The sequence below is a fragment of the Carcharodon carcharias genome, chromosome 6, assembly GCF_017639515.1.
Source record: "Carcharodon carcharias isolate sCarCar2 chromosome 6, sCarCar2.pri, whole genome shotgun sequence".
Classification (NCBI taxonomy): domain Eukaryota; kingdom Metazoa; phylum Chordata; class Chondrichthyes; order Lamniformes; family Lamnidae; genus Carcharodon; species Carcharodon carcharias.
In genome coordinates, this window is record NC_054472.1 from 155,302,148 (window position 1) to 155,323,082 (window position 20,935).

At 41.9% G+C, this 20,935-nt stretch overlaps 1 protein-coding gene across 3 annotated transcripts in view; it reads right to left on the reverse strand.

Moving 5' to 3' along the window:
* LOC121279069 (protein NDRG1-like) overlaps positions 1-20,391 on the reverse strand; it is a 93,575-nt gene extending 73,184 nt beyond the window's left edge. The window contains exon 1 of one of the 3 annotated variants that reach the window (XM_041189955.1): positions 20,256-20,391. The gene's annotated coding sequence lies outside the window, so the exon portion shown is untranslated. The remainder of the gene's footprint in view (positions 1-20,255) is intronic. The other 2 variants (XM_041189954.1, XM_041189956.1) reach the window with 2 other exon arrangements.
* Positions 20,392-20,935: the final 544 nt, after the last annotated feature.

Below are 20,935 nucleotides of genomic sequence, written 5' to 3' on the forward strand. Positions count from 1 at the left end.
CTACAAACTGAGCCCAACTCGCCCACTTCCTGTGTTTTGGATTGGGAGGGGTTGGGGGGGCAGAAAGAAAAGAAAGGGAAGAAGGACACCAAGTTGGTCAAAATCTTTTCATTAGACTGTCTGCCAGCATTTTAATTATTTTCTCTCTGTAACACAAGGCTGGGACTAATGGGTCTCAGGAAACCCAGCAGCTAAAAAGTAGTGAGAAAGGCCAGATCCATGACGGAAATGTCTTTATTGCACTTCTTGTGGGCCACATGAACAGAAGTAAGATTCAACTGGCTTACCTTTACATGGTCAATACTGACAACCCTAATCCCCCTTTCCCCATAATGTCAGACTTAATAGACATCAAATTCCTAGCTGTTTTTAGTCAACCTGTCAGTGGATGGGAAACTTGTTGAAAACCATTTTTAAAACATGCCCTGCAGCTAATTTTAGTATAAGTGGAGGAAACTTCTCATTCCCCTCCAGGGGAGAGTAAATATCACGGCCATGGTTGGGAAATGGAAATGGCCTCTCTGTAATATGTCCCAGGTTCAAAGTGGAAGCCTCACTGCAAGTATACCAGCATTATTTTAAATACAACATGTCTGGGGGGCCTGCTGTGGTAGGCAATACAATTAAGCGATAAAGCCATAGTTGAAATCCAATTAACTTAGCATCAACTTGGGAATTATGGGTGGGGATAAAAACCAAGATTTCCACCCCATAAGTATACATCAGCTCCATGATGCTGCTCCACAAAGTTGAATAATTTGCCACTCGCCTTCCATGTTTGCAAGAATGCCTACTTTGGGGATGTTCTGCAGGAGGTCATTAATAAACCAAAGGCAACTTTAATAAAAGCTTGCAGAATGAGAAGATAATTAGTAGATGGATTTCATATTGATAAGTGGAGGTATTACATTAAGTACAGAGGTGACATATAATTTGGAAAATAAGAACCTAAATAGATTAAAACAAGCAAAGGGATCCACAAGGCATAGGTAAATAAGGTCATTAAAAAGGGTAAATCAAGCACAAGGATTTTAGAATTGAGAATTAGACAGTGATGCTACATTTGAATAGAGTACCACTTTTTTTTATTATTCATTCAAGGGATGTGGGCTTTGCTGGCTAGGCCAGCATTTATTGCCCATCTCTAATTGCCTTGGAGAAGGAGGTGGTAAGCTGCCTTCTTGAACCGCTGCAGTCCATGTGAGGTAGGTACATCCAGTGCTGTTAGGATCAGGGTTCCAGAATTTCAACCTAGCAAAAATGAACAAACAGAGATATATTTCCAAGTAAGGGTGGTGGGCGGCTTGGAGGGGAAATTCCAGGGGGTGGTGTTCCCATGCATCTGCTGCCCTTGTCGTTCTAGATGGTAGTAATCATAGATTTGGAAGTTGCTGCCCAAGGAGCCTTGGTGAGTTCCTGCAGTGCACCTTGTAGATGGTGCACACTGCTGCAATTGGTGGAGGGAGTGAATGTTTGTGGATGGGGTGCCAATCAAGCAGGCTGCTTTGTCCTGGATGGCATTCAAGTGTTGTTGGAGCTGCACTCATCCAGGCAAATAAGGAGTATTCCATCACACACCTGACTTGTGCCTTGTAGATTGTGGACAGGCTTTGGGGAGTCAGGAGGTGGGCTACTTGCCACAGGGTTCCTAGCCTCTGGCCTGCTCTTGTAGCCACAGTATTTATATGGCTAGTCCAGTTCAGTTTCTGGTCAATGGTAAGCCCCCAGGATGTTGATAGTGGGGGATTCAGCAATGGCAATGTCATTGAATGTCAAGGAGCAATGGTTAGATTCTCTTGTTGGAGATAGTCACTGCCTGGCATTTGCGGCACAAATGTTACTTGCTACTTGTCAGCCCAAGGCTGGATGTTGTCCAGGTCTTGCTGCATTTGGACATGGAATGTTTCACTGTCTGCGGAGCCACGAATGGTGCAATCAGCAGTGAACATCCCCACTTCTGACCTTATGATGGAGGAAAGGTCATTGATGAAACAGCTGCATATGGTCGGGCCTAGGATACTACCTTGAGCAACTCCTGCAGTGATGTTCTGGAACAGAGATGACTGACCTCCAACAACCACAACCATCTTCCTTTGTGCTAGGTATGACTCCAAAGAGCGGAGAGTTTTGCTCCTGATTCCCATTGACTCCATACTCAGTCAAGCGCAGCCTTGATGTCAAGGACAGCTGCTCTTACCTCACCTCTTTTGTCCATATTTGAACCAAGGCTGTAAATTGCAGCATATAAAAAAATAAACCTGGCATAAGGCGACCCCATTTTCTCACCCTCAAAAATCATACCTTTGCATCTACTAAGTGCATAAGTCAATCACTGCCCCACCACCCCACCCCCCACACTTTTCAGCCATGCCATCCAATACTTGTCTTAATAGTCAGCCTCAATTCTTCACCTCACAACTGTGTGTTTTACTTACCAGTACCTCATAACTGGGCAGAAAAGGATCAAGGAGGTAATGCAGGCCATGTTGTGGAGCTGTGTGGGAGTTTAAGATATGCCTATTCTTTGCATCGAATGCTGAAAATATTTCAAAACTGGTGACACCCACACCAATCGTTCACTTTTATACTCAGCATGCAAGTCAACCTGTTTTTGGAGGGATTTTGAAGCTTCAAAGACATATCTACTTGTAGATGTTGGGAGTAATTTCCTTGTTCCCATATTATACAAAAGTGGCACGGAAGAAGGTGCAAAAACATTTCTTGTATTAATCTTGCAAATGAGGTCATATCCAGCAAGAAAGGATCAACAGGCTGGGTCTCTCCTTGAGGGAAAAAGAGCAGAGGGGTGATCTTATTAGATGCTTTTAAAATTATGTAAGTTTTTGATAAGAGTAGAGTGTCTTTCCACTTGTGAGCATAAACAAGTGCCATAAATACAAGATGGTCATCAAGAAATCAAATAGGGAATTCAGAAGAAACTTTGCTAGAAGATGTAGAACTCGCTATCACAGGGGAGTGGTTGATGCAAATAACATAGATGCATCCAAGGGGAGACTAGATAAGCATTTATGGAGTTGTGTCAATAAGGATTAGATGAGGAAGGATGGGAGGACATTCAAATGGAGTCTAAATGATGGCATGGGCTGCTTCAAGTGAACTGCCTGTTTCTCTGCAAATCTTATCCCAGCACAAATAAGCCTTTTTAGCAGTTTTGAGGAGCAAGCTGGTCAAGGAGAAGCAGAGAGGTACAGAGGACAGAGCAGTGAGGCAAATTTGCCAGAATGAAACAAATTATCAGTTGTGACCAGTGACAATTTTCAATGATGCAGTAAGATGGCAGGCTTTTCTTAAGTCACAATACCATTTATTAAAAAAATTCTAGTCTCTGCAGTGGATAAGATATATTCTATTTCAATTGCCACCAATAGAAAGAGTAACTAACATAGGGGAGATTTTTCCCCATGTCGGGCGGGCTGGTCGGGAGCTGGTGCAGAGCCAATCGGCTCCGCGCTGTCATTTTACCTGGGTGGGCCAATTAAGCCCTGCCCAGCATGATGCACGGCTGGTAGCACTGAGCACTACCTGTGCGGGCAGGGGGAGGAGGGAGAGTTGGGACCTGTGCTCTTTCACGCACGTGCACAAAAGAGCACAGAAATCTCCGAGGCATGGAGCTGCCTTGTACATAGAGAATTTTTAATAAGAAAAATTATTTATACATGTTCCCTCATGTGACAGTGTCACATGAGCTGGGACATGTTTATGGATTGAGCAAAAAATGTTATTTATTTAATAAAACCTTCAGGGAACCTCATCCTGCCCATGGATGAGGTTTCCTGGAAAACGCGAAGGCCGCTTGGGCTCTGCACCTGCCCACCAACCTCAAGGTTGGACAGGCAACATTGATAATTATTTTAATTAGTTTTTTTAATGGCCTTAACAGGCGGTTGACTGTCCGCGGGCGTGCAGCCGCCTCCGGCACACGCCCACCGAACGAAAAATTTGAATGACGCATGCCCTATGTCACTGCATGTCAGCGTGAAAATTCAGGCCATAAACATCTCTGCATAAGTTAATTAATGGGACCACCCAGATTATAATGGCCAAGAAAGCTTTATTCTTCAAAAATAGCATGATATTCCTTGCATATAGTACCAGTTTATATCATTGAAAGTAATACACTCCTAAGCTACATCAGCTTCTGAAAACCTGTATGGAGTCTCAATTATGTTGTAGGGTATATTGCTGCTCAAACAAATGCAGCTCAGAAACAATACATTTCATTGATCACATAAAATACTAGAACATAAAAATGGCATATATACACTATGAATTCAGAAAATAAGTCCCATTTATGCTAAAAAGATTTACAACCATTAAAATGTTATTTATTGACCTTGATTCAGTTGTAGTATTCTCAACTCCAAGTAAAAAAAAAAGTTGGAAGCTGACAATCAACATTGACTAAGTACTGCCTTTCAGATGAACCTTTAAGCCAAGGCCCCATTTTCCCCTTCGGGTGAATGTAAAAGAGTCTATGCCACTATTCAAACAACAGCAGGGGAATTCTCAGAATTCTGGCCTAATCTCAGCCAACATCACACAAAAACAAGCATCTGATCATGTGTTTTATAGCTATCCATCCATAGAACCCAGATGCACGCAAACTGCTTGTCATGTTTCCAAGCACTGACACTGTTTCAAAACTACTTAACTGACTGCAATGCGCTCCGGACAGAGTGCTTTTCACAACCTCAATGTCCAGTTTTATACTGTTAGTTGTATATGCCTCAAAGAATGATACCAAAGATCATATTGCTTGTAATCCTTAGGTATAATGATCTAGAAACAGGTGTGCGAATCTTACCACATAACCAAATTCAAGTTTCCTAGCTTAACAATAAATGAATCACACTCTCCATGCCAACCTATGCCTCTCTGCTTACCCATGCCAATTTCATATCCAGCTCCCATGCCAACTCATGTTTCCCCTCCACCCTTTGCCCTTACACCTACCATGCCATCTCACTCAGTATCCACCTTGGGCAGACCTCAGGACCCATGCAGAAACGAAATAAATGTCTATTGCAGACTCTACTACATTGAAAATAAAATCCAATTAAGTGTCATAACAACAAACATTTCATTCAACTACATAATCCCTTATTAAAGAGGAACATTGGAATTCATGGTCCCAGTGCAAAGCCTATAACTGCTTGCAGCTGTCAATCAAACTCAAATGGCAGGCACCCCACTGTAATTATGGACAATTGTGAAAATCAACAGTGCATTAGCACTAATCCAGTCATGATAGCCCTCAGACAGATGTGCAGAGTGAAATAGCAAGCAATGATTGTTTATTCTTAGCCTTTACAGCTCCCTTTGACAGGTGCTTCTGACCATTCCAATGAGCTTGGCAGTAATGAATTTATCCATTTTTTACATTCATGCCTACTTTTAACAAACTCTGATGTACATCTAACCTACTCAGATGTTTGGCCACATCCACCATTTCACACCCCCTCCCCCCCCCAACCAATGGAAAATTTACATTTAAATTTTTAACTTTTTGTACTGACTTGGTTGATACCACTGATTGCACCAATATTAGCAGAATATTGGCCCCAAACAATCATAATTGCTTATTCACTGGAAAAGGTTATCTGCTAGCAACTCAAAAGAAAAGTGGAATTGCCAGGAAATTAGCCATTCTTCCTTCATCTTATATATCAAAATCTGTAGCAGAGCAATTGATTGATTAATACACCTGGTCTTTTTTAAAATTGGCCTTTATACTGCTGAATTAATAGACCAAAAGATGCCTGTGAATTTGGATGCAATGTGATGATACCACCAATCCCCTACCACAATCCCTGAAAGAGTACAAATCATGTGAAAACCTGTCTTTACGACCTGGGGGCAGTTTTGTGGGTAGGAGCTGCTTCAAGCAGCCTGTTGAACAAAAGAATGCAGATATTTAAGTGCAAAGTTGCCACATGCACAACTCACTAAACCACTAATCTTTTGTGCTTTGAGTTGTTTCCACCCAAAGATGTTATCTGAAGAAATTCCAAGTCAATATGGCTGTGTAAATGAGAAAAGTTACTGTGCCAGTATGCAGTTTCTTTTTGCAATGTAGTCCTTTAAATTATAGCATTGGATGTAAGGAATTCCTTTTGCTTTCTTGAATATTTATTTGAGATTTCCTATCTTTTTATTTCAGAATCAAGGTTCTATTGCAACTGCACTTACAAAGACCAACATGCTTGACTTGACAAAAGTGCTCTAAACATTCAATGGCCAAATGAAGAACATTGAGGTTACCTAATGGAGTTGCACAATGGGTAGACCCTGCATATCATGTTCAACTGGCCACTGCAGCAAAGTGGGAGGAGATAGGAGAACAACAAAGACCCCACTCTGAAGGTGAAATATTGAATAATTTCACAACTCCCTCGTTAGAATCTTCAAAACAATGAATGCAATGGCAGTTAACACACAACCCAATACTAGTTACAAATATCAGTTTTTTTTTTAAATGGCAAATGCTGTAAGTACATAGCTTTTCCTACACAGTTCCCACTTCTGATGCCAAAGTTTAATTATAAACACAATTATTAGACATGAGTTTGAAATAGTCCACTGATCTTGTAAAGTTATTCTTCAACTTATTTTATTTAATGGAGAGTCTAGACAAAAGGAGCAAAGCCTTCAGAAACTTAATATGTAATATTTTAACTTTTTATAAGATGTTAAATTAAGAACTGTTACAATTGGGGTAGGCCACCCTAGGCCTCTCCTATGCATCCCCTGCCCCACTTAAAATTAGGTCAGGGGTGGTGGGAAGGCAGCAGGATCACCACCTGTAGAATTTCATGGACACCCCCCCACCTGTAAACCCATTGGTGGGGGACTGTAAAATTCTGCCCAAGATTTGTAGGACTTTAGTTAACCCAAAGTAGTGTTCATTTTATATTACTGGCTGCAGTCGTTGTTGGAACAGACCAGCAACAAAAATATTGTTTTGGCTTGATAATGGAGAACAACCACTGCAAAATTATGCTTATGCCTTTGTCAATATTTCAGTACCATAATGGTTCAGAGGTTAGATTAGTTAACTAGTTGGTCAGGTACCATATTTGCAGCACAATACTGCTATCATTGTGGGCCAACACAACAAATCTCAACTTATTCAGAGAAATTTATCAAAGTCAGCACATTAAATGATAAATGAGAGATTAAATTTTAAATGAACAATGAACTAATAAATACAGAACTGTGCATTTCACAGATTTAAATGCATCTCCAGCCTGTACATTGCTGGTTGTAAGTCAGAGTGTAAATAAAATTAATACTAATGCACAACTAACACATTGGAGGGCAATGTACTTCCTTCCATTAGGGAAGCAAGGTGAAAGGTCAAGGCCCTTGTGTAGGAACATTGCACAGAAAAGCATAAATTAAGAAGCCATTATGCAAGAGTACTCCTGTTTTAATAACCAAAAAAATTTGTAAGAGGAGGGTGGGTACAATTTAGGAGTTAGAGGAAAATTAAACTAGAAGCTGCCATACAATTTTGGAATTTAAACAGTGAAGTAAGCATTAGCAAGAGAACTCTAGTCACATTAGTAGCAAAAGAAGCCAAGAGGCCTACAAGATGGAGGTTGAAGACTAGCAAAGGACTGCATAGAAATGATGGCACATATTTTCTTAGAGTCTGTCCTAATACTTAAAGATATCAGAACAGTAATTAAAGTCTTGGGGAAATTTGTTTTTTAGAATTATAAATGGAGGTACATTACTCATTATTGAAGAGAATTGTGCATTAACAATCAAGATGCGAGTGTCATTTTAGGTTGGTTATTGTAGGCAGCAAGACAACTTTTATCAAATGAATGAAGGATGATGAAATTGGGGACAAGAGCCAGGAGGTGATAGATGAAAGGCACAAAAACGATTGAAGGAACTATATTTGAAGAACAGAAAGCAGCAGTACCCACCCCCCCCCAAAAATTTCTTGTCACAGATACTTGAAATACCTGGATACATCTCCAAGCTCAAAATACCTTCCCTATCAGTACATATAGTATCAATGTTAAGAAATATAGGAAAATTGGATAACAAAACATGTCGCAATCAGCCTCTAACACTTGGGATGGGTTGAGAGGAAAGAATTCAGCCAGCATCATCATTCCCAGTTATTCAGCAATGTTTATTGAGCATTTCAGTGGACATAAGGTCAGGAGGTCATCAATTTCAGTTTTGAAGGCTCCATTCTCCAAAAATAAATATGATGATATTCACCTTCTGGGCTCAGAAATACAAATAGTCATTCCAACAATGTAATAGGGCATCTGGTGCACTGTGGCTCAGTTTTCAGGAGATGGGATGGTGGGGAAAAAGAACCACTGGTTTGAAATGTTGGTGAGTAGAAGTGGGGTAATAAATATGCTTCGTTAACAGAAGGGTTGCATTTATACAGCTCTTTTTGTGAAGTTGGGGTGATACAGATTTCTCCTGCACCTTTGGCAGGATGTGGGAGAACATTAGAAGAGACCTAATTGAATTACATTTGACCCAGTGCATAAAAAGTATCTAGCCCTACTAGTCACAGAATCCAAAAAAAAGTCAAGTACTCAATTGAATGATTACTTAGTGATATGGAAGATTTATTGTGCTCAAGTGCAATTGTGCTCAAGTGCAATATCTAAATCACTATTTCTGCTTTTATATTTAGATAGCTAACAAGTGCATCTTGCTGTGCAAACAGCAAGAGACAGGATCTTATTGGTGAAAAGAGAAATGTTGAAGCTTTTTGTCTTGTGCTCATCAGTGCCAAAAATTAAATACCAAATTTCAAACTGTCATAACAATTTATACTACAGGAGAAGATTTTTGAATTACAGAGGCTTGGGGAACCTATAGTCCCAGTGGTTTTCAACACGTCAACCAGACTTTAATTGCCAACAAAATAGCATCTCATTTCTCCTGCTGTATCAAGACAAATGCAACAGTGCCACTGAGTGCAAGATGAAAAGCTATGGCAACGTCTCTTTTCAGCAATATTCAAGACAGGGCCTTATGTGCATGTATACATGTTGAACAACACAAACGAAATTCACTGTTGACAAATTTATAAACCAATAAATATAAAAGATCAATCTTGCATCATGTGCTCTGCCAAAGAAGGCCCCCTTGGCTCATAGTAGTCTTTTCATCTCTATCCTATGCCAGCCTTTTCATTTACCAATAACTTCATACAATTTTCAAGCCTTCCAGCATGACATGCTCTTCCTTTCTTCTCGAAATCTTTCCTTCATACCATCTCTTACAAGTCCATTCTCTTATGATGTGCCCTAATTAAACTCTTTGTTCCTAATTACATGCAACAAATTTGTTTGTTCAATCTCCATAGAACTTCAGTTGTTACTTTGTCCATTCTCCTCCAAACTCATATTACAAAGCTATTTAGCAAGTTGGTCTTCTCTTTCCACATAGTCAAAGTCTCACATTCATACTGAACAAAACTCCAAATCAAGCTTTTTACAAGTCATTCTTGAGTGGTTTATTCAACTTTCTGGTTAGCAACTGTCTCTTCTGTCTAAAGAGAGCCTTTTCCATTACTTCCATTTGCAGATATTATGCTTCCTACATACTCGAATTCTTGCACCTGTTCTAGTTTTCTTCCTTCTATGAAGATTTCTTGGTGATTGCCAAAATCAAATGCTGCATTTCTCAATGTTCATGCTGGGTGTCATCAGTCTACCTACTAGTTCTTGTGCTTGTCGCAAGTGCTTTTATCATCGGCATATCAATTGATGTTATCATTCACCCACCCATTCCCCAAATCTTCATGCCAGATTCTGAATTTTCACACCTAGGTCAGGAGTGCAGAGTCCAGATAATTTTCAGTCCAGGTGCTGGTGCTGGTGGGGAGGCGTCTCCCAGAAATAGCACAGAGGCTGCTGGGTGTGGAGGTGGGCTGGGTGCAAAGCCTGCCTCAGTGCACTGTCATTTTGCCCAAGATTTTTTTTTAAAAAGCAATAGAACAAAAATAAAAACCCTCCAGCCCTCACCCCACTCCCATGCCCCATCCATGCCTGCCCATAACAACTCATGCCCTCTACTCACACATGGCCCCTCTTACCCTCTATGCCACTGTACCCACCTCCCCATGGCCCTTTATAGCAATGCCAATTTATGCCAACCCATGTCCCCCATCACCTTTGCCCTTAAATCAGTGCCAACTCACCCAGTATCTACCATGGGTAGACATCAGGACCCATGTTGATATTAAATGTCTGTTGCAGATTTGATTTTTTAAAAATCTGTAATTCATAAAAACATACACTATATTTACATTCCTTCAAACTAATTAGAATTCAATGAGTATATAACCACTTGTAGCTGTCAAACTAAAACAGCAGGCACCCCATGAAATCAGTAATGCAATACTAATCCAGTCACGATAGCCCTCCAGATTATGTCAGATAAAATTAAATAGCAGCCAATTATTTATTTTTAAAAATATGCCAGAGTTTAAGGTTTAAAGGGCAGGAGTTTAAATGCCTTCTGACAATTCCAAGGAATTATTCATTAAAATAAACAAATGATTTCCAATGTCCACATTCTTATCTCTCACGAAGGGCAGCTTACCTCTTCCTCAAAAGGGGCACCTGGCCTCCCCCAAAAGGTGTCCAAGGGCCATTTCCAAAAGGGTACCCCACCTCTCCAAAGGACTTCAAAGTTTAGACTGGCTCCTACTAGGCCTAATCTGCACATGTTGTGTTTCCCACTCCTCACTCAGACAGACTAGGGGTAACTGCCTCTATGAAAGATGCATGCGCAAATCCCCACCTGGGCCCATTCCTGCCCCTGTGAAAATGGGAGGTGCTGTGTTCGGGGGCAGGACTTCTGGATTTCAGCCTCCACCAGTTTCACAGAGACACTCTCCATCATTGAGAGAAAAAAATCCAGGTCTCTTGTCTTCAAATACTTCTTTGATCATTACTTCTACATAGCCATTGGATAGGGCTGGTGATAAACAACAGCCTTGTTAAATTCCTCTTCCTACTACACATAGTCCCAACTCAGTTTTCTAGTCACTGCTGTCGTTTGTCCCATGTACAGATTCTTCCCCCCCCACCCCCCGATTTCTCCAGTGACTTAACACTGTCAAAAGCTTAAATGTAGTCAACACGATCGAATGCGTTTTGCAAAATCTATAACACAATTCCTATCCAAATTATAAACTGCGTTCACTCATTAATCTTACAGCACTAACTGCTTCTCTCGGCCTTCCACCTTGGAATCCAAAGTGGTCGTCTCCAATGTAGTTCTGCGCCTTCCCACTCACTCTGTTACAATTCTCAACACTACCTTTGATGCTTGGGCAGACTAATTGTACAAACAAGTCAGAACATCAGCATATCTTTGGCTTCTTTTTCCTGATGATAAAGTCCTCTGGCCATTCTCCTGACAATTAAATATCTTAGCATCAAGGTTTACTAAGTTGTGCAAAGTTCTTTCCCATGTTTTTAAATCAACTATCAGCAATTCATCTATTCCAGCTGCTTTTCCAGTTTAACTTCTCACTAACATTTCTGGTCCAAAGAAAACAATGTCAACATTACTTTCTTCTAGCTCAATCATTTCAGGTTTTTCATTCTTTGCATATAGTTCAATATGCTCCTTCCATCTTTTTCATCAGGGTTTGTTAATAATACACCTTCCTTGCTTTATTGTGTTCTGATGAAGAGTCATATGGACTCGAAACATTAACTGTCTTCCTCGCCGGATGCTGTCAGACCTGCTGAGTTTTTCCAGCTATTTTTGTTTTTGTTGCTTTATTGCTGTTGCTTTCAGTCCTTTATCTGAGTGCCACTAACCTCCTTTACTCTTCCATACATAAGGTCTATCCTTCCTAGTCAACTCAATTCTATTCTTAAAGTATATCACTTCACTCACATTTGGCAGCTTCCTTCTCCATTTCCTCCCGGGTATATCAGTTTCACTTCATCACTTGAAGCCACCTTCTCCTGTCCACTGGATTTCTCACAACCCCAAAGTTTCCAATTTTTGCTTTAGGGTCTCTAAGCTTGCTTTTCCTGTTCATTGTTCATACATTCCACATTACTAATCTTTTGATACTGCGAAGCTTCGCATTTCGCTGGATGGTGACCTGGGAGGCTTCACTCCCTTCCTTGCTGAGTGTGATATCATCTGCCCTTTGACAGGGACTCCTAGTGTTAATTGTGCGGATGCCATCCTGAGCCATTTTCTTGGCTATTTTCAGTGGTGGTTCACCATTGCCTTCCACTGTGATGCCAGGTTAAATTGTTGACAACTTGACCACTGTGACAGACAGTACTGGTACAATGATACCAATAGTAGACCTCACATCTGATCTAACCTGTCAGTCTTGCACTCAAATGCTAAAAAAAAACTTCAAAAGTCCGTTTAGCTGAAATCAAATGGCATAGCTTCAAGCATACCATGCAGATTAATTATAACTGAAATGCCATGTGACAAAATTTTCCTCCATAGAAAAGTCTATAAATATAAAAAGGAGTAGAATTTGGTCATCCGTTGGCACAAAACTAGTAGCATTGTATTGGCTGCTCAATTTCAGATATATTTTTTTTTTAAAAAGACATTTGTTCATGGGACTTGGATGTTGTTTGCAAGGGCAGCAATTGCTGTTTTTCCCTCCAAGTTCCCCTTGAGAAGTTGTGGTAAGCTGCCTTCTTGAATTGCTGCAGTCTAACTACAGTAGGTACACACAACCACAATACTGTTGTTAGGAGGGAGTTTCAGGATTTTGACTTGGCAACAGTGAAGAAATCAAATCAGTATGGTGTGGGGCTTGGAGGGGAACTTGTGGTTGATAGCATTCCCATGTGTCTATTGCCCTTGCCTTCTAGATGGTAGAGGTCACTGATTTGGAACGGTGCTGTTGAAGGAACTATACTAAGTTGCTGCAGTGCATCTTTTGGATGACACACACTGCTGTCACTGTGTCAGTGGTGGAGTGAGTAATTGTTTAAACATTGGGAGTGCTGATCAAGCAAGCTGTTTTGCTCTGGATGGTGACAAGCTTGGCGTTTTTGGGAGTTGTACTCATCCAAGCAAATGACAAGTATCCCATCATATTCCCGAATTGAGCCTGTTGATGGTGGACAGGCTTTGGAGAGTCAGGAGGCAAGTTACTCACTGCTGAATTCCCAGTCTCTGACCTGCTCTTATAGTCACGTTTATGGTTAATCCAATTCAGTTTCTGGTCAATGGCAACCTCCAGGATGTTGACAGTTGGAGATTCAGCTAAGATAATGCCATTGAATGTCAGGGGGAGATGGTCATTGCCTTCATAGAACCACAAGTAAGCTATTCTGCCCCGAGCCTGTTTCGCCATTCAACTAGATCCTAACCAAAGGAGTTAAAAATAGCATCAAATAGAAAGTGCACACCCCTGGACCCTGGACTTCAACGTCCATCAGAAAAAGTGGCTCAGTAGCAGCACCACTGACCCAATTGGCAGAGTCCTAAAGGACAAAGCTGCCATACTGAGTCTGCAGCAGGTTGCTAGAGAAAAACTTACATGACCTCATACTCAATCTACCTGTTGCAGATGAGTCCATAACTATATTGGTAGGAGTGACCACCGCACAGTTGTTGTGGAGACAAAGTCCCATCTTCACATTGAGGATACCCTCCATCTTGTTGTGTGGCCCTACCACCACACTAAATGGGATACACTTCAAACAGATCTAGCAACTCAAGACTGGGCATTCATGAGGCGCTGTGGGCCATCAGCAGAATTATATACAGTTACAATCTGTAACCTCAAGGGCTGACATATCCCACATTCAACCATTACCATCAAGCCAGGGAATCAATCCTGGTTCAATGTTCAATGAAGAATGCAGGAGGGCATGTCAGGAGCAGCACCAGGCATACCTAAATTGAGGTGTCACCCTGATGAAGCTACAACACAGGACTACTTGCGTGCCAAATATCATAAGCAGCAAGTGATAGAGTAAAGCAATTCCACAACCAATGGATCAGATCTAAGTTCTGCAGTGCTGCCACATCCAGTCGTATATGGTGGAGGACAATTAAACAACTCACTGGAGGAACTGGCTCCACAAATTTCCCCATCCTCAATGATGGGGGTGCCCAGCACAATGGAAAAAACAAGGTTGAAGCATTTGCAACTATCTTCAGCCGGAACTGTTGAGCGGATAATCCATCACACATCCTTTGGAGGTCCCCGGCATCACAGGTGTCAGTCTTTATCACATTGAGTGAATTCAATTGGCTATCAAGAAATGGCTGAAGGCTATGGCCCTGACAACATTCCACCAATAGTGCTGAAGGTCGGCTCCAGAACTTGCCATGCCCCTAGCCAAGCTGCTCCAGTATAGCTACAACACTGGCATCTACTCAGCAATATGGAAAATCACTCATGTAAGTTAAAACTTCCTTAATAACAGATTGTAGCACTTCCCTGATAACTGATTTCAGGCTTATTGGGCTATAGTTCTCTCCTTCCTTTCATGAAGAGCAATGTTACATTTTCTAATTTTCAATCTGCTAGGACCAGAATCCAGGAATTTTTGAAAATCATAGCCAGAACATCCATTATCTCTGCAGCTATCCCTTTTAGAACCCTAGGATAGGCAATCAGGTCCTGAGGATGTCAGATTTTAGTCCCTTAAGTTTCTCCAATAATTTTTCTCTGCTGCTATTATTTCCTTAATTTCCCCTCATTCTTTTTAGCACCTAGGTTAACCTATATTCCTGGTTTGCAACTTGTGTCTTCTAGCGTGAAGAAGAACACAAAATATATTTGCTCAATGTCTCTGCCATTTCCTCATTCCACATGATAATTTCTCTTGCTTCGGTTTCTAAGGGACCAACATTTACTTCAGCTACCCTGTTCCCTTTTAAATAATTGTAAAAGCTCTCAAAAATCACACATCTCCAAATAATCTGGCCTTCATGGATTTGTAAAATTTGGTGCAATACCAGCAACACCATTCCCAGCACATGTCCGCCCACTCCGCAGCAATTTCACCAGTAGTTCTGATAGTTGGGCAGCCCACTTGCCCATGGGTGAATCAAGTTCCTAGGGCAGCTAATTAAGGGCTGCCTCCTGCCACTTACTGGTATTTTACTCACAGTATAAGAAATCCCATACCTGGTTACCAGACTGCCAACTGAAATGAGCCTTGCTACCAGGCTAGGAGGGCTGACTCCTTGATGGAGGCACCTTGCACACCGGAGGCCTCTCTCCCCCTCCCCTCCTTCAGCCCTGCTCCCCCAGCAAGGTCCAAACCCCTCCACTAATGTTTCCTCCCCATTGCCCTTTCCAACCACGTCCCACTGCTCACCAAGGCCTGCCAGCCTGGGCTCAGCTAGACCCCAGATTCACCTTACCTGGCTCCAATGCTATACACCTTCCTCTCCGTCTCACTGCAGCCCCAGCAGTGGCCATTCTCCTGGTGGTCCTACTAGGACAGAAATGCTGCTAGTCTCCAGATACGGCCAACAGCTCGAGTTGGAAAGTCCTCTCCTCCTGGTGAGGAGCAAAGTCCTACCTCATGACAATTAAGGGCCGACAACCACTTAACGGCTGCAGGATAAACAGGCCAAGTGGAGTCGAGCCTGCCCCCAACTTTCATACAAAAAGGAGGCGAGCCTGCCCCCAACTTTCATACAAAAAGGGGGTGGAATCACTGCGCTGCTGCTCCCCACCCCACCCAAGTAAAATTCAGCCTGCAATTCCCTGTTTTTTTTTCTTCCACACCGCCCCCACCCCCCCCCAACTTTAATGGAGTAACATTTGCAATTCTTCAATCAAAATACACAATTCTCAAACACAGAACTTTATGGGGAGAGTTTTCTCCCCTTTGGGTTTGCTGGGCAGTAGCAGGTGGGCACGCAACCGATCACACGCTGCCATTTTATGTGGGTGGGACAATTAAAGCCCACCCAGCATGACACGCACCCAGAAGCACTGAAGCACTGAGCACTCCTTGTGCTGGCGGGGGGGGAGGAGGGAGAGTTGGGGTCTGCGCTCTTTCATGCATACATGCAAAAGAGCACAGAAATCTCCTTGAGGGGGATTATTTCAATTCTTCATAATCAGACTAAAGAAAACAATTATTCAGACATTTTTATTCAATTTGTAAAGCCATCATGCAACCTCATCCCGTCCATGGATGAGGTTTCATGATTAATGCAAAGGCCGCCTGGGCTCTTCGCCTGCCCGTCAACCTTAAGGTAAGACAGTCAGCCCAGACAACCAACTTAATTAGATTATTAACAGCCTTAATAAGCCTTTGACAGTTCGGCGGGCACGCAGCCAACTCCAGTGCACACCCGCCAGCCAAACTGAAGATCGGAATGATGCGTGGTGACGTTGGGACACGCCACCAGAAGATTCAGGCCTATGACAAACGAGTGGCACTCATCCCGAAGACTCCTGTCTCTGCTGGATGGCCACCTATCTATTATACAGAACTCCTCCTGCCTCCTGGAAAGTATGTTCCAAGAAACTGTCAATGTATTTCTCAATCTTTACTTCACTGTCTGTAAAATTATTAAAACATGAATGATAGTCAGTGTTTTTTTAATTCCTAGTTTGTTGTCTGAGAATCCTCCAATCTGGCTGTTCTGCTTGATGACTTCCACTGTGACTGTCTTTAGATCCCTCTATTATGATGTCATTTTCATTTTAATGAAAAGCCACACCCAAGCTCACTGGATCTTGCTGGACAACTTTCTTCACGATTGCTGAGAGAATCAAGAGTTCATCATTGATTCCAAAATCCAGGCCAATGCATAATAAGTTATTGTGAAGAAATGCAATAGGGAGTGTCAACCTCACAATGAGCGAAAAGTTGTACAATGTATGAAAATTGGAAAGAAAAACTCAGCCAAAGGACATCAGTGTAAACACTATATCAACTAGCGATTTTTTAAAAATTAGGTGACACAGTATATTACAAGAAAAAGATGGAAACCTTAGTCAGATTGGGGGGGGGGGGGGGGGGGGCGGGGGGGGGGGTTGAAAATTGCATAATTTGAAGTTTTAAATTTAAGGAGTCTGTCTGGGCTCAGCGGCAGCACTGTCCCCTTGCAGTCGGTTCACACCATGCTCCAGAGGTCCGAGTACATAACGCTACTCAGGTGTGCTGCACCTGTCAGAGGTACCACCATTCAAATAAGAGGAATACGTCCATCCACTTGGGCAGATGTGAAAGAAGTCATGACAAAGAGCACCACCTTGACTATATGTATCCCTTAACCAATAGGTTGATCATGCCCTCATTGCTGGATGTAGGAACTTATTGTGTCGAAATTAGCTGACAGCTTTTCTACAGTACTATAAAAGATATACTGAGGGCACGAAAATCTAATCCTCAGTTTCAAATCACAATATTTTGCAATGCGGGAACTTGACGATTAAGTCGTCGTCGGCCAAGTTTTTAAAAAAAATTACCCGCTACTTGGACGTCCAATACAAAACGACAACCTCGCCTCGCAAGCCGCCTTTGCGTTGCTGTTAGCCTCAGGTGATTGGTTTTGAAATCAGGGCCGCCCTGCTGGAGGCGGGAAGCGCGCTGATTGACCCTTTATTACGAAGTCCCCACCACCAATCAGTGAGCTGTACTGGGCAGTGGGTGGGAACTGTGATTGACAGCCTGACCTCCGCTTTTGATTTTCGCCCCAACAATCGGAGGCGGTTAAAACGGTTAGAGGCGGGACTCGGGCCAAAGGGCGATTTGATTGGTCGAGGTAAATGTCAATCACCGAGTTCTCAAACAATCCAAACAAATTCACGGCACGCTTCCGGCCACTTCAATTTTAAAAAGAAAATTAAAGTATGTTTTTCTTTCCTCTCCGCGATCAGTAAAACGTAAAGACTGTCCGATCCGTTATAAGTACTTCCTCCGGTTGAAGTCGGCCCCGGCGCCAGGCCTCGGGCTCAGGTTGCCCAGTGGCGCCGCCTAGAGCGCGACAGCGAGCGTGCAGCCATTAGCCGCAAACTGCGCCTGCCGACGGTAAGTTTCAGAGCGTGAGAGGATTGCAATAAAACTGGGAATGACATACACTCACAAACACCATTAGATTTGTATAACAGGGAAAAAGTTGGAAACATGGACCAACGAACTCGCCAGCAAGCGAGGTGTGGCTGGTGCTGCCTTGGAGCCGTCATGTTTCACGGCTCCTTTTACCCTTGCGGCCAATTTTCAAAATGGGAACTGCAAGGCTGCTAATGGTAGACAGAAAACCTGTGTCTCGTCAAGGCTCCCAATTCTAATGAAAGTTCGGCATGCCACATTTTTCACGCCGTTGGCTAAAACTTCTGGGGAAGTGGAAAGAGGATGATCACCAATCCAGAAGACCTACTTTCTCTCTTGTCCAAACAGCATTTTGGGGCAACAGCTGGCTGAAGGAGGGAAGCACCAAGAGAAACCAAAGACCTCGAGAGCAGGAGGAAAATATCCACAGTCCAAATCTTATAAAGTTTAATCACAGAATCTTTAGAGTAGGAGGCCTTTCGGCGCATCGAGTCAGCACTGACTCTCTGAAAGAGCATTCTACTTAGTCCCACTTTCCTGCCTTATCCCTACTCAAATTCCCATTTGAATATCTCGATGGAACCTGCTTCCACCACCCTCTTAGGTAGTTCGACCCAGCTTCCAACCACCATCTGGGTGAAAACACTTTTTCTCCCATCACTTTCACTCCTTTTGCCAACTATTTTGAATCTGTGTTCTCCTAGTTCTTGCTCTCGAATGGGAACAGTTTCTATTTACCCTCTATACCCTGCCAGATCTTGAATACCTCTATCAAGTTTCCCCTCAGCTTTTTTGCCAAGGAAAACAGTCTTGATTTCTCCAATTTATCCTCATAGATACAGTTCTTTATCCCTGGAATCATTCTTGTGAATCTCCTCTGTACTCTCTCCAATGCCTTCACATCCTTAAATATGGTGCCCAGAACAGGACACATTACCCCAGATGAGGCCTAACTAGTATCTTATACAAGTTCAACATGACCTCCTTACTCTTGTACTCAATACCCCTATTAATAAAGCCTCAGATTTTATATGCTTTATTCACTGCTCTCCCAATATGCCCTGCTATAATATCCTCACCAAAAAATGATGTTTTCATTTCAGGTGTCCAGCTTTGGCCATATCTTATTCTGAAGCATTTTCATTTTAATTGCATGCAATTATTATAGCAACATGATACACAAAGGCTCACAAGGTGCCTATTCAACTGATGCCAACCACACCTCAGCAAGGCAACTTGTGGGTGGATGGAAGTGCATTGTGAGCAACCCAATGGGGAAGGAAGGAAGGGTTCAAATAACAGCTGAAGCTGTACCAGCCAAACTCCAATGGTTTAGAGCTCTCGCCAAACTTTAAAAGATCGACATATTGTATTCCCAGCCACCTAGCTTTCCTTTTTTTGGGGGGGGGAGGGGGGGAAGAAATCAGCTGATCACCATTTCTTAAACTTATGTGGCCAAACAACAGTTGAAGTGCAATGAGTTCTTTGAATTGTTATTTACATCTAGATAACACCTGGGATTAGTGTTTTACGGCGAATAAATTGCTGAGTGGCACCTGTAACAACTGGCTAGGAACATAACACTAAGAACTCTCAGGAGGTCGATTTTGTTTACACAACATACATAAAAAGTAGTTAATTGCCTTTTTGGGGTGCACTCGTTGTTAGAGCAGCAAATGGTGAGGTCCATGTTGCATTTAAGGACTTTATGCAACAATACCTATAAATGTTAAATTATTTTTAATGTGGAATGCGCTGCTGGATGGGTGGAGGGGAAAGAGGTCAATGACCAGAAGTTAGGAATACTGTATAAACACAGGAAGATGAGACGACAGGATATCTAAACGAGTATATTAAATAGTTATATCCATCAAGAACGTCGTGAAGGGAATCGTACAAAAACGAGGATGTCAGCTGAAGAGACTTTGCATGTGGTTGCAACTTCAAGATACTTGAGCAAGGAGTTGAATAGTTATTTATATTTCATTCCCAATCTCGTTTAGTTTCTAAATATTACACGTTGCTGATCCCTCGAGACTAAATATCTCATCTGCTACACAACTGAAGTCATACAACTCAATATACTAATGATTTTTTTGTTGTAAAACAATGTGTTTTTGAATCTTTATTTCAAAATCCTGTATTCAAAAGTAAATCAAAATTAATACGTTGAAAGCAGCTTTGTCAAAACAAAGAGACAAAACTTACCTCGAACTAAAGAAAGATCTCGTGCTCAGGTAAGCTTGTTGGGCAATCACAGCCCGTCTGTTTATAAAATATTTATCTTTTAAAGTTCAGACAATTTCTTTCCGTATAATTCGCTCTGCTGCCTGGTACTGTTTTGATATGAGCGGATGTAGGAGGTTTTTATAAAGCGTTCAGATTCAGCCCTGCCCACTTTTTTTCATCTTACAGACACGTGTCTTTCATTAGAAAAAGAAAAACACTTTACATTTAAAGCTGTTACTTTGCAAGCAAAAATAAATTACTTCATTTAAAAAGTAAGCGTTTTGGAAAAAAAATTTAAAAAGAACAAATCAACGAAAAATTCACGTTTAAACTGTCATTTAAAAAAAATCTGCAATAGTTGCAATGTGGCGTATGTGCTTTCGAGCACATCCACGTACTGGAGTAATTAACATTCAGAAGGCAGATTGCAAAATAAGTTTTAATTGTCAAAACTTAGGTAATTACTTTCTGTCATTTCTCACAGCAACGTGATTACGTGCATATTACACCAGGCAGACAGAATGATGCAATTTAGAACAGATAAGGAAAAAATCCTTGGACGCTTATACAATGAAACTATCGTGTTTGTGTTCATCTCGCTTGCAAGAAAGCCTTTAGCACACAATGAGAGAGGTGGGCACTTTGCAAATATTGAGTTT